Source organism: Botryllus schlosseri, chromosome 12, assembly GCF_051294905.1.
Source record: "Botryllus schlosseri isolate E-star chromosome 12, Bs_hap1, whole genome shotgun sequence".
NCBI classification, from domain to species: domain Eukaryota; kingdom Metazoa; phylum Chordata; class Ascidiacea; order Stolidobranchia; family Styelidae; genus Botryllus; species Botryllus schlosseri.
This window is the reverse complement of record NC_137247.1, coordinates 15,689,315-15,704,839: the sequence shown is the minus strand read 5'-3', so window position 1 is coordinate 15,704,839 and position 15,525 is coordinate 15,689,315. Positions and strand designations below refer to the sequence as shown.

The 15,525-nt window shown below is 40.2% G+C and overlaps 1 long non-coding RNA gene across 1 annotated transcript; it reads left to right on the top strand.

Moving 5' to 3' along the window:
* The first annotated feature begins 5,756 nt into the window (after positions 1–5,756).
* LOC145451738 (uncharacterized) lies at positions 5,757–11,138 on the top strand. Its single transcript, XR_013919018.1, has 3 exons — positions 5,757–5,882; positions 5,944–6,167; positions 11,006–11,138. It is a non-coding gene; the product is annotated as an uncharacterized LOC145451738 (long non-coding RNA).
* Positions 11,139–15,525: the final 4,387 nt, after the last annotated feature.

Genomic DNA, 15,525 nt, shown 5'->3' with positions numbered 1-15,525 from the left:
AATATTCTCTGGATTGCGCACAATGCCCTTTAATTACAATGCATTTACGCAAAATGGCATATGAGAATTTGGTACAGAATGAGATCCGTCAATATAGGCCTACCAAGGACAAATGGGTATGCGTTGCTAACGACACTATTGGTATAGCGAATGTAACTGGTTACACTGTGACGCAAGAGTTGAAAATCAGAAACCGATACGTTAACGTAAAAAGGTGAACGTAGAAAATAAGGTTTCGTCTGCCCCTTCAAGGTATTACCTGTGAAGGCATCGATACCAGTTTTACGATCAAGTCTTTGGCCTGGACTGACCGGAGATTTAACTAACAACCTGCTGACGAAGACGCCGGGCACTGTATCATCGTCGCGCAAGGAGTCGCATACAACACGGATAGAGTAGCCCTGGTGTGATACGACATTGAACTTCATCTGATAAGTCTCAACATCACGGCTACCAAGTCTCTGACGGGATCACGGAGTTGGCAACTACTAAAAGTATTTGTGAGGCGTTCGGCTTCACTGCGCTATTTAGATCTTGACCGCTTGTCCAAGAGGTTGTCCATCCCAGTTCTGTGATACTATAGCACTGTGGTCGGGAACCTATGACTCGCTATTAGGTATGACTCTCTGATAGTTGGAACTTGATTCACACCATGTTTATCAATACTGCTGCAATTTGTTTTTGTAAATTTTCATAACGACGGGAATCGTTGTCTCGTGATTGCTGAGAAAAGTATTTGAGGTCAACACAGCGGTATATCGACGGGAGGTTGTGCGGACTCGGCAGGTCCATTATCGTAATCCTAAAACTTATGACTTGTGATATTAGCTCATTAATAATATAGTATAATGATAAAATAATGTGTAATACTGTATATTAATAAATAGTCTTCCTTCTATAATCTGGCAAATACGTTAACTTTAAGGTACATAGTGGTACACAGGACAAATACAATACGTCGATACGTCGAGTTCGACACGAAGTTTGTGTAATGCGTGAAATAAGGTTGATATCGCGTCGGCAACAAATATTATATTTCCTTGCACCGTAGGCCTACATCGCACGACTTGAAATCTTGCATTGCAAGATGCGTTAATTGATTAGGAAGAAGAGTAGATATGGTCACGCCGGTATGACAATCATGTTTTCAAATCCATGTTGTCTTCCTGGTCATCGGAGAGTAATGAATTCCGTTTGAAATGACATTCCCAATTACAGATTCCAATTACAAACATAGCATCCTCATTCCAGATTGTTGGGTAGCTTGTTTACACTGCTGTCAAGTGCCGGCTTGCAACGCAACGATATCGTACTGCCAAAGAATGTGGGAATTGAGTAGCAAAGCTAATCAAATGATAGCAGTTAACAATATTCTCCGTAGCTGAACTTTTTATCCCAGTTCATAGTAACTGATAGCCTGTCGAACAATTGAGGTGTGGATACTCTCCGTGCGTGTTATACATATTCCCTAGAAAGGCGCTCGGCTTGACTGTAGAAAGCGTGTTATCGAAAACTAAATAGTAGATAAACAGTTTTCTGTTGTCCACTCTACGATTGTTGGTTTTTCTTGAAAACGTAGGCCCGCGTGTTATTTGCCTTACGTTTCGAAAAATATCATATGAGCCTCGCGGAAACGCAATCGAAATTATACCGTTTGCAAAAAGATTCCCGACCCCTGTAATAGTTGTACGAAAAACTAGTACGCTCAACTGTCATTTTACATTGTGTCGCCAGCTCAAATGCCGGGCAACGGGGCAAACTGTTAAGTTTTTATACTGTGAATCCCATATAGTTAACATGGATTTCGTGCCATCATGACGTCACCAATCTTCAATTGTGGCGTAACAGTTGGTTGACATCGGTGAATGGGTCCATGGGAATTACAATTGAAAATATAGGGCCAATATGGCTCTTTTCGTGGAATAGGTTCCCGGCCACTGCCACAGCAGGTGGTAATCGCTGACTTCTGCTATCGATTATTATGTAAAGATTTGAAGCAATCAGCACCATATCTTGACCATATACGAATAGGCTAGCCATGTCCATAAAAATACTAATGAGCGCTAATTCGGTTACTTTTCAGAAACCTTGTGCCATTCCTAGCAACAGGACCAAACTGCTCATAAAGCAAATACCCGGTGGAATTATTTCGCTGAGAAATATTTACTTTCTTAGATTGCGACTCCCTGAGCAAAGCTCTTGTTTCACGTTCAAACTTGTCTCAACATGATTTCACTCTTCGTGTGCGATTGGACATGATTGAGATGAAGTGGACATCTAAAGATCTTACTTTACCTTCGCCAATGTGTTATCTGCTGTATTCCCCTTTCAATATCACGCGTCAATCAAAATATCTGAATATCAGACTGCTGTCGACACCGCTAGGAGATATCCCATGACACAAACCATGGGTAAACAAGCGGTAAGTGAACAAGCGGCTGACTGGATTTTATAAGTGTTATTTGTTGTTGTTGTTTTTATTATTATTGTTGTTGCTGGTGGTGGTGGTGGCGGCATGGCATGACTTATCCCTTGCTCGACGAGTCATTTCATCAGAGACCAATCTATGGTAATGCGCTTCTAGGGCGGGAAAAATACCAGAAATCTTCAAATACAGCCTTTAGGAAGATATGTCCCTCTACCCTGCTAAAACGCATATCATCATTGGCGAATTTCTAACAGATCGGGTTTAAATAGCTGTGACAACAATATAACTTGACAGCAGCATTGTGGTATTGTGGCAAAGGACTGAATTCCATTCTTGAAATGTTGATGCAAATTTAAAAATATATCCTAATTACATACGGGTCAATCCCTAACATCACCCCGCGAAAGCTTACACAAAGTACTTCAACCGGAGAGGCGTACCACAAAAGATTGGGAAATGGCCAAATAATGGAGAAAAATATTGACACTTTTCTCTTATCGCAAAATAAAAGACGCGCGCTGTTGCCAGCTTTATATATCCGATACAACTAGCTTGCTGCATTTAGGTGTAGATGATCCGCTTAAGCGGTGTTTTACGGAAGCGTATAAAGAAAGTTGGCCGTGCTACGAGTCGCCAAATCAGGGATCATGATATAGAATGTAGGTTTGGTGTAAAATGACCATAGTAGCCGAAACCTCATGCACGCCCAAACATCAACCTGCTACGCCTCAATTAATGAGAATCATTCTCAATCTCGCTAAGAATGGTTTTGGGCACGTTGTCGGCGATTGTCAATATCGGCGTATATGCGGGGCATGACAGGATGATTAATACGGACATTATGTATAAGTATACGCTTATGGCGCTTATGGCGAAATAGTATAACACACATACTAAATGACTAGTTCTCAAAACTTACAACAACATCCCCTCATCGGTTACCTATTTCCGCTTCTCTGTAAAAGGTAATAGTGGTTACGGAGCTATCGACGTTTAGTAAATCTCGATTGAAATCCAAACGGCACTATTTATTTATTTTTATCCGAACGGCATATTTATACGTGGGTCATATAGTCTACCTTCCGATACAATTTGCAGGTCGGGCGTCGGGGTGATCTTCAAATACACATATAAAGATACCAGGAATCGATTTTGCCGCTATGAAAGAACAACAACTTATGCTACAAGGAAACGGGAAGAAAAGTGACCAAAGGCATACGATTCCTGGGTTGTAAACGCTCGTAACCCCTCTTTTCGATGTCTACAAAATTTTTACAAATATCACCGGGCGACAATTGCTCATTTACCTGTCCCATACAATATAGTTTCTTTTTCTATGAAACCTTTTTCAATTTTTTCGGGGTATTCATCGGACAAATCTAATCCGTCGAGGCCGATAGAAAATTTACATAGTTGCAAAAACGAAGTTGCTATCGCGTAGGCAATCATGTGTTAGCATAATTCGCTGTACAAAACATCGCACGCCTTGAAATCTTGGACTTTAGAATACGATGATTAATCAAAGAGAGAAGCAAACTTAACGACGCCTTTATGACGAATTTAAATTCACATTGCCTTCCTAATCACCGGTGAGGAATGGACTCCATAGGAAGTGACATTTCTAATTAAAAATTCAACTTACAAATATGGTCATCCAAAATCCCCACTGTTAGAGGTAGCTTGCTCGCAGCGCCGTTAAAATGTAGGGTTTATGATACCGACGAAGAATTTGAGAATTGAGTGGTAAAGGTAACCAAATGACATCGCTCAACAATGGTCTCCGTCACTGAAGCTTTTGCCAAGCTTGGAACAACTGATTGACTCATTGAAAAGAGGGTCACTGGCACTATCAGTAGAACAACTGACGTACGGCTATCCTAGCGCGTGCTGCGCGGATTCCTTGTTAAGTCGTGTTACTGAAGAATATGCAGTAAATTCGCATTAACATTGCTCTAACGAAAAATAAATAAAAAATATGTAGCTTGCGAAAGATACCCGAACCCTGCAATGTCACATGGTCAACTGTAGGGTTAGCATATTTTGAGATTCTAAAAAGAGGACACTTTTTGTAAATTCTGAAATCACCAAGAAAAGTGGTGATTTTGACAATTTTTCGACGGATTGTTGACCAAACAAAATAGGTCATCAGTTTGACTCGGCTCCCGATTTACCCGATTTTATGACGAAACTTTGACGTTCGCTGCGTCGGAGTCGTATTTTTCCTGGCATTTTCATCCTTTTTAGAGGAACAGAGGACAAATTCCCCCAAAAAGAGGACATTTAGGCATTTAGGCTTTCTCCGAGCACACTTTCAATTCATTGAAAAAACAGGACAAATCCTCCTAAAAGAGGATGTATGGTAACCCTAATCAACTGTCGTTTTCATTGTGGCCGGCAAACAGCTTGATAAGTGCGTGCGGTATAACATATCAGTGTTTACGCAGAAAATATACACACGACGAACTCCATGTCGTTAACTTCGTGTCTCAATGACGTCACGGATGTTCGATTGCGACGTAACAGTTGACATCAATGTACGGCTCTTTGGGAATTGCAAATTAAAATTTAGACTCAATATGGCTCTTTTGTCAAAAAGGCTCCCTACCCCATGGGCTCTTGCATCAAACAGCCTCCTGCCCACATGCTCATTGCTTATATTCTCGACATGACATGTTGTCAACACGATGATACTATGAAATCTAGGCACAGGCCTTATGTTCCCTGCATTTGATCATTATTGAAAAGGACTGCGATTCACACTCAAAGCAAATGCCTCACTCCCCGAAATTATAAGGGTCTGCTTGCAATGTATTACGCAAACGAGTTTAACAGTTGTATTCATGCCGGGATGATTCCATTTTATGTAATAACAACAATCGTTCGCATATCATATGGGATAATCTTTTATGTTCAACTTCTTCGAAGACTCATTATTCATCATCTGCATAATAGGTATACTTGTAAATAACATGGATATGAGCAATTTCAGTGTTGCTATTTTTCTGGTGACCAGTGTTATCGCAAGAATAGAATCAACTGCAACGACGAATGAAGGTCGGTTACAATAATGAAGTGCATGAGCTTAATTTAAACTGAATAAATAATTATGCGCTTTGTTATGTGTTACCATTCGTAACAGTTACGTTAGTTTTTTATATGGGATTATACTTAAATTTATCATTACAAGTTAGTTCATTCAAAATCGATGCAAGATAGGTCATATCAAATTGAGTAATCCTTTTACGATGTTCAGAGAGATGCATCATGTACTCGGACAAACACGCGATGTCAGCAAATTCCCCGTTATAGGTTAAATTTGTGTCTCACTACCCCTCACTTTGACTCTCCAACTGACATCTATTCACGTCTAAATTTTCAGAGAACGACATATCCAATCGCAACGAAACGTCTGTCGGTTTCCTAGGTCACAACACATTTGCACACGGCAATGAGGGTACGTAATCCCTAACACATGCTCTTTGAATGAAATCGGATGATGGCCTTTTTCTCGCCAGGACGATGCGAAGTTCTATATGGCGGAAAGTGCTACATACTGATCATGCCAATGGCGCGAATGGGTATATCTGAAGCTGAATCTGCTTGTAGAGGCGCTAAGGGGACATTGGCTAATATATACAGCGAAGAACATTTCCATCTAATAAGAGCTCTTGTCCGTTCACGGACGCCGATTAAATATGCTTACAATCACGTATGGCTTGGAATGCTGCTTGATGGCCCGGTACGAATATATTTTAATGATTTTTGTATCACACATTATTTCCATATCATTGGCGATAGTTTAATCTCCTGTATCAAAATCTTGCCGTCTTCGTTAATTGTAACCAGACATGGGGTGATTACTTCATGAATGTAATCGATTGCGATTACGATTACTTGTGAATCCCGCGATTACGATTACGATTACGATTACAGCAAAATCAGGAAGTAGTCGATTACGATTACGATTACATTTCAAATGTAATCACGATTACTCACGATTACATTTGTTTTCCTTCTTGAAGAACTAATTTCAGAAGACATATTGGAAGACAATATAAGGCTTGCGATGAAAAGGTCTAATGAGATAACAACTTTCTTTATATATCATAAGTCATTTGCTTGTTACGTCATAATGCACCCATTGCCCAACTCTATGCAGGACTATTCGTCGTACCCAACGATTTGCAATCTTGCCAGGTCCGTAACTCAAAAACCCCAAACTCCCCAATAGGACCGGAAGATAGCTCCAAGGGGACTCAAAAGTATTTCGTAAATCAACACAAATTATTATAGAGTATTTTCAAGAGAGTTTATCAACTTGAAAATTTTCTTCGAGCTTCGGGATTTAATGTCTCTAAATAGCTTGATTTTGAAATGCTTTCCTCCCCTTCAAGAAAAAAAGCACGCATAATTTATAGGAATAGGCATTTCGGTGTCAGTAGCCGCGTTCTGTGGGCGTTACGAATAGTCCGGTCCTTCCAATCTGAGCCCCAACAATGCAAATGCCACCCACAGAGGAGTAAATAGGCCTACATAAGAATCTGTGTGTGCGTCTCATGAAAGTTTTTTTTACTGATCTGCTACGTTTGGGCGACTACAGTATCTTTTGATTATATAAAAGACGGGAGGTCACGAATTAACAACATACAATAAAGTAATTATAACAACATACTAGATGCTATAGTTATGAATTAGGTGCCCCAGCTCTACGGGTAAATCTGAATGAATAGCAATATAATGCAATTACCAATGTTATTGACGAAATTAAGTCATCAACTTGAAAACTTACACCCTACGAGGCCCCAATACTCAGGGTTGTAATGACTCGAGTCCGACTCGAGTCCGACTCGAGTCCGACTCGAGTAGCGATTTTTCGGTGACTAGACTTGACTCAAGTCATATTTTTAAATGCGTAAATTAACTCGTTTCGAGCCAAATTTTGTATTGACTCGACATGTACTCGATTCATTTTGCATGAATCGAACCAAGTCATATGACTCGAGACTAGAACGGCCAAGACAGACATCCCATGTAACTTCGAAGAATAGTAAAGTTACCACATGATTTGTATCTCGTCTATCAGTTCTGATAATTGGAAATAGGGCCGTAAACTGTGAAAACTGATGAAGATTACTATATTATGAATACGAGCCATTCTATATCACTCGAGCAGAGTTGGAAAAAGTGGGTTAAACCCGATTGACCTGAAAACTGATCTGTGAACATAGCGAGTTGGACTCGTACTCGAGTCAAACACTATGACTCGGACTCGACCCTATGCTAGCTGACTTGGACTCGGACTTGACTCGGGGATGAATTGAAGATGACTTGACTTGACTCGAGTCAAAACTATAAAAGTGTGATTGACATTGTGACTAGGTTACAACCCTACCAATACCAACGTTTGGAGTGGAGGACGAATTGCTGTTTTGGTCCTGATTGTACCTACAACCCACGCTAACGTGGTCTATAACTAGATGGCTATGGCGACAGGTATAAATGTCGAGTGAAGAATTGTGAAATAACGATCGGCGCCCGTTTCAAGTAGAGTCATATGAGAATAAAATATAGTGAACTTAAAATTCTACCTTCCACTTAATACAGATGCTGCAAGCTGCCGTTACGAGAAACTCCAAAGAACGTCTCGGTTATGATATATATCAGCAGCTGTTGATTTTAACCATCGTAATGTTTTATTTGACGAGTACAAAATTTCAAATGTTTGTCCGGTGTGCGTACAATACATACGTATGCTACATAGATAGGCCTACTGCTTGCCAAGCAGCAACGGTCAAACTGCGTTTAACTAAGCATAACCAAACAGCAATACATAAGTTACTATTTGCAACTATAGGCAGAGTGGTGATGACATTATTATCTTGCGGCGAGGAAGTGGCGTCTGGTGTGTATTGATAACCTGATATACAGCATGACTTACACTGTTCTAACAATCACAAAACGATGTACATCGAATATATATTTACTACGTGTGGATACCTCTTACGCAAGGACGAGCAAAGCTAATACTTCTGACGTAATAATGAGCAGTGGTGTTTGAAAATCAACCGTTTGCGCTATCAACAACCTGGTATATTATCTCTTCCTAGTTCACGAATGTTCGGTTATGTCATATTCATTGTATAAATAAAAAGTAATCGTTCCCTCACAAAGAAATCGATTAGATATGCGAAGTAGTCGATTACGATTACGATTACATTGTTTTTTTTTCGAATGTAATCGATTGCGATTACGATTGCTTGAAGATGCTGTAATCGTCGTAATCGATTACGATTACTAATCGCGATTACCCCATGTCTGATTGTAACTAGCCTAATTAATTGTGAAACACATAAATTAGAATGTGCTGAATATCGCATAAATATTTATACCAATTAAAAGAGGGTGTCCAAATCTATCTATTCGGGCCATATTCAGCATATTGCCTCACAGACCGTGCCGCCCACTATATAATTTTTGAAATAAATGCGATTTAGGATTTATCAATGTGCTTGTAGCCTTTGAAAATCTTATCGGAGTGATGCAACAACGTGAAGAAATAGTGTTTTCGAACAGTTGCCTCATACACAATAAATTAAACGTATTGAGTTTTGTTCGGAATTGATCGAAGCTCTGGTGCAGTGATTTTCAAACGTTAGACGTGAAAACAACCGAAAGCCTCGTTCTGGATACACAATTAAATTCAATAGAAATACTCTCACTGCAGTAGGGTTGACTTTTTCGTCATTGCCCTTTCCCGCTCATATTTGACAGAACGTGTTTTCAGTGCCGTTTCCAAGTTTCTGACTCATAGCAGCAACCGACTTGAGAGTACGGGACGTGGGGACTAGAGATTTTAGAATTGTTCTTGTCAAAACTCAAACCCAATATGTCGAGGCTGACGATAATATTACACCAGCTTCATACGTCTCATTATTAGCTGTAATAAATGCAGAACAATTTTCGCTTTATGATTTAGGCGTGTTGAGAGGGGTCGGGGGGCTCCTGCACTTTATTCGTTGTCCAAGGGGGCTGTAGCTGAAAAATGTTTGGGAAATACTGGCCTAGATTGATCGTAGTCTATAACAGTGGCTCCCTACACTCTAGGGCAGGGGCGTCATGCAAACGGCCTGCGGGCCGCATACGGCCTGCCAAGCGATTTCATCCGGCCACCGAAGCTATGTTGCATGGACTAAAAAGGCTTATGTTCAGCACATTTGTTACGAATGTGGAGATTTGTCAAAGAGAATATTTCCATTAAATAATCCCTCAATACAGCAAATTTCGAGCATATTCATATAGGTCACATCATAGCCACCCGACTGCGGCATTGTGGTTTCACATTGGTAACCATCGGGAACAAGTCAGTGACACTGTTTCAAGAAGGAAAAAGAGCACACTGAGTTCTGAGTTATGTATAAAAATGGACCAAAAAGTAGTTATTCACTGAAGCGAAAGCGCCAATGGGGAACCGTTATATGCAGTTTACATAGAGAATATATTAGTTATGCGAATATATTTAATTCAAATATCTACGGTCGCACCGCCGTGTCACTTCTGACCCAATAGGTCCAAGGACTTAGAGAGACCCGACTCGCGATTTGTTATTAATAAGCAAAATTCCAACGTCCTCGTTTACAGTTAAATATCTTGTATTCATCACAACGCATACGCAGGGCTAACGCCGGATTACCACTAAAGCAAGAGGAGCATGGAATTATGCCAGCTTATGTCGTCGTTAGCCCCACTGTTTTAGCGGTTTGTAACTATATCATATTTGCCAATTGCATTGCTCGCGAATAAGGGTGTTGTGACTTGCTAGTATCTTTAAATGCTTGATATATTAATAATTAAAGTATTCACGTGAGAAGCAAGACATGAGGTAATATTTTGGAATCAGTTGACTGGTCCAGCCCGCGAGCGATTTCAAGGCTTGAATCCGGCCCGCGACGCAATTTGAGTTTGACATCCCTGTTCTAGGGTGCCATTTGCGATGCTCAAAGCTGCCATGAGAGATGTTTAGGCATTGCAATACGACAATCGATTTTTGTTTAAGCTTTAAATTTTATATGTTGGGGTAATAGTTCGGATTAAGTGGCGGTGAGGTCCATGATTGGCGACTCGATAATTCCTGGCGTTCCTGCGTTGTGATGTAAGCTTCGCCCCGCGTCCCGCGAATACACCTCAACTCCTAAGTCGCATTACCCTGCGATTGTTTACGACAATGACAAATTAAAGATGACGGTTTTGAAGGAGGGTGTGTCGAGCCACCAGTATAGACAAAAATTCGCTATTTCTAAATTAGTGCGCAATAGTGGCTTGCACAACCACAAGATTGCCGTGTCACTGTTGTCAATAGTGCGATGGCTGAAGTAATTACTGTTACGGATTCTAGAACTGGAAGATTTTGTCATGTGCAAATATACAATTATTGTTACAAGCACATAATTAACTAACTAAAACTGTATCTTGACTTGTCAGTGTTATTACCAATTTTGATCTTCGCCGAAGGCTAAGCATGATTTTGCTTGACTGGTCTTGTCAACCACAACATATTTCGAATATATTTTATATGTTTAGACCAAAAGAGTAAAACTGTCAAACGGAGAATGGGCCCCGTTTACCAGATGGCTTCCGAATCGACCTTCGTCCTCGCCAGCGCCATATATTGCGATGCATATCCAACTTGACAACGAAAGTGATACGCAAGGATATTTCGATGAATGGCCATCTTCCTACAAACTTTTGGGAGGTGTTTGTGAAATACAGCCGTGAATCCCGCCAATCAAACAATATTTATGACACAACGGAAAAATTGAAAAGCGTCCGCTGCAAGTGAGCTGATTTGTTCATTTAACATTTCGCATAAATTCTGAAATAAATTGGTGTGCTGGTTATCTTCGCAATTAAATATAATAGTTCTGTTCTAAGTGTTATCCGAGTGCTGCAATGAGATAAAACTATTTCCTCAAAACGTTGCCACTTATAGAATAAAATGAGCATATGAATGTAGGTGTCACGGGAAGTCACAGAACATGCGACTGGCAAGGCACTTCGTGTCAATGCAAATTTCGACTCAAGTCATTAAAAAAAATTCCAACTCAAGTCAGGAGTGAAGTCATGCATTTTATCATGATAACTCTAGTGAAGTCGTAACATATTTAATGATTTTGAGTCAATTTCAAGTCATCAAATATTTAAACATAACGATGAGTGAACGTAAGATGCACACACGTAATTGTTAAGGCTGTATTGTTCCCAAGTCATTCAAAAACGAATGAGACGTGTTATGTGCCACGGTTATTTATTTAAGTTGTTGATAATGCTTCTCACGTGGACGGTACCCTGTAATTACCACTGTAGTATAACTGAATTCAGTGTAAAATATGTTCATTCACTGAAAACAGTGCAGATTTCGGGTTATTCATGACGTTTTAGTTGTGCCTGTACATTAGGGCTGTTCAAAAATAACTTTTTTTCCTGAATCTTGCGGGTTACGTGATTAAATCGTTAGGTTGCCTTAAAAACCGACGCACACCAAATTTGAATTCATTCCAACCAATATTCGCGGATTTCGTAGAGTTTGAAAATTTCGAATTTGCCTATGGATGCAAAAAAAAATTTTTTTTCAAAATTTTCTTCCAACCCCATAAAATTGTTGCGCTGTCTTCAATAACGATGCAAAACAAATTTGACTCAATTCCAAGCCGTAGAAGCGGAGTTATTTGAGTTTTTCGATGACAATTCTGGGATTATCCCCCAATCAAGGATAATCCAAGAATTATCATCGAAAAACTCAAATAACTCCGCTTCTACGGCTTGGAATTGAGTCAAATTTGTTTTGCATCGTTATTGAAGACAGCGCAACAATTTTATGGGGTTGGAAGAAAATTTTGAAAAATTTTTTTTTTGCATCCATAGGCAAATTCGAAATTTTCAAACTCTACGAAATCCGCGAATATTGGTTGGAATGAATTCAAATTTGGTGTGCGTCGTTTTTTAAGGCAACCTAACGATTTAATCACGTAACCCGCAAGATTCAGGAAAAAAAATTATTTTTGAACAGCCCTACTGTACATTTGCCTGTATGTCAAAGCTATAAAGAACGAAATGACAAAATGGCGGACATTCCGGCGTCCTCGGAGTACATAATAGATTTCCTGAAAAGGGAGTACAAATACTTCTAAATGAGGACGTGTGGTAACCCTATATACAGGGTTGCCATACCGTCCTTATTTCTAAGATTTGTCCTTATTTTGAAGGGCCACGTCTTAGAAAATTCAACTGTCCTTATTTCTAAGAAATGTCCTTATTTTTGACTTGCGTCCTTATTTTGTCTTATTTTCAACCACTACAGAACTTCGATTGTTTTCCTCTGGTATCTGTGTTACATAATATTCTAAAATTATGCTTTTGCGTCGAGATTTCATGACATCAGAAATGAAAGAAACTCTCGTGACGTAGCCTACACACCACAAGATTTGACTTCTAATTTGTGAGATAGTTAGGGCAGTGAGTGGTGGTATAGCAGTTTCGTCTGTACCAAGTTACCGCAGCGGACGTCATTTTAGCAGTAAACACCAGTCCCAGGTTCCTGCTGTTTGGTCTACAGCAGAATAAGCTCAAGCTGTGGGGAAGGCAGCGTTTATTTCGTAGTGAAAAAAGGCGCAGTGCAGTCGACACGTTGATTAAACAGTAGTAAAGCTGTGAATCTTTGATATATTTATCTAAATCAGTGGTTCTCAACCTTTTTGTCTTCGCGGACCCCTTCCGGACCGTCACGGACCCCGCGGACCCCCACGAAGTTTTAGATCGAATTTAGCTCAATTATGCAATCGCCATTTGACTTGCGCAAATGATAGCTGTAGGCTTAGTGATAAAGAGCAACAAAATGACTTTTCTTGAAAAGAAGATCATACCCTCACCTGTGGAAATTGGGATGACTTTCAATATTTCAAAGCAAATTCTGCAACTGGATATCCTGAAATACGTGGTGGTGTCTTGAAAATACGCGCCTTCGGTTTGATATGAACGAGTGCCGAAAATTTATTCCCACCATTTTAGGTTATGGCGAATGTAACAATAACGCGTAACGCTTCCGACGACACATTTGGGTATGATCGCAAGAAACATAACACCACAATTGAAAAGCAATTTTTTCAATGTACATACAACGTCAAGCCTGGTCATTTCTACCTAGCACAGGGGTGTCAAACATACGGCCCGCGGGCTGCATCCAGCCCGCCAGACCACTTCATTTGGCCTGCGAGGCCATTCTGAGTAAATTGTAAAAAATTAATCTCATTATCCGACAGGTTTTTAACAGAAGTTGAGATTTCACTATTAAATAATTTGACGCAAATAATCCAGCACATTTTTCACCACGAATAGGTCGGACCAACAACGCATATATCCGTTGTCCAGTGACATTGTCCACTAAAAAGGGCATAGAAATATTTCAACCATATCCTCGTTACAGCCACTCTTATAGTAGGTAATAAATGTATTCAATCGGCCAATTATCTTATTTTTGCCTTTTCCATTGTTTGCGAATAACGTTGTTGCTGGAATAGAGTGGGCCCACATATTCCGTGATATCAATAAGGCATTCCAGTGAAAAGCAAAGATATGGATGTCGACGTAGCATATTGAAATTATTTGACTGGTCCGGCCCGCGAGTGACTAAAACTCTTGAATCCTGCCCGCGGCCCAAGTCCACAAAACATCTTTAAAAAGCTAAATGTTTGTATCAGAAGGCTATTGGCTATTTTGGGATTAAAATGAGCCCGCACAGTAGGATATCTCATCTCAGACGGCCTGTTGATGTGAGCTCTGGAGTTTTACTAGCAATGAAGCGAAACTGTGCCACGTGATTTCCCGATTTAAAAAAAATACAAATCAGGTTATCAATTATTTTGAGGCTTCGCGGACCCCCTGAAAATACTTCGCGGACCCCCGGTTGAGAACCACTGATCTAAATTATATTGCACTTGCGCATATAGTTTTAGTTACTAATAAGGCTAAATCTGATTAGTTGAAATGAGCAGGCGTAAAAACGTTTTTCGTGACGATTATGAAAGAGAATTCAAAGGTAGCCTATCTAACAAAGCTTGAAGGGCGAGTCTTTCGCACATTGCAATATTTGCAATTGTGACATTAATCTGGAGGCCATAGAAAAGACCGGTATTTCAACTCACACTGATACCCCAAACACAAGAGGTATGTCATAATGATTAATTTGAGCCAGTCGATGAATAATTCTTCCACAAGTCGATCAGCACCTACGACCACAGACTACAAGGCAGCTGCTGCAGAGGGTACCTGGCATTCCACACTGTCAAACACCAGCAATCATTCCTCGCCAACGATTGCACATCGCAATTGTTCAAAGCAATACTCTCCGATTCCAACACCGCAAATAAGTTTTTTTTTCGGCCATGACCAAGACTATAAGCATTGTTACTGGAGTTAGTTCTTGCTCCATACGCTCAAAAAATGATTTTGTCTAAACTTGGTGTTCGGCCTTTTACATCTTGGTTGACGCCTCTAATCACAACGAGGTGAAGAAATGTGGTTTATCACCCCACGGGGGACCCTCGACTAACGTTTTTTAGTTGGTGTGTGTGTGTGTGGGGGGGGGGGGCTGACGAAGTGCTGTTTCGGCCCTGAGTAAAGGTAAACCTAGACCTGCGCTGTCGTGAGAACCTTGAAGCACTTTCTAATAACAAGGAGTTGCTGAAGTAGATTGGTGCTGGCGAAAAGTATGGACTGTGATATTCCCGGCTCGTATAAATGCAAAGTATGCACAAAAACGCTTTTTCATGCTTATCTAATTTTTCGACTGTCCTTATTTTTGGGTCCATGTCGATGGCAGCCCTGCCTATATAACAGAGTGATCGTTTTTTGGTCGAATGGAGAACATTGTTACCGAACGTCCTAATGGCTCTGTCCAGACAGAATCAGCCTTAGTTGTTTGTAGAACATAACTTTTCAATCATTCTACCAAACCCGCGTTTGGCGTTGTATGCGTCACTATCTCTAATATCCATGCAACGTGGATTCGAATAGCAACAACACCAACAACAACAACAACACCGAGA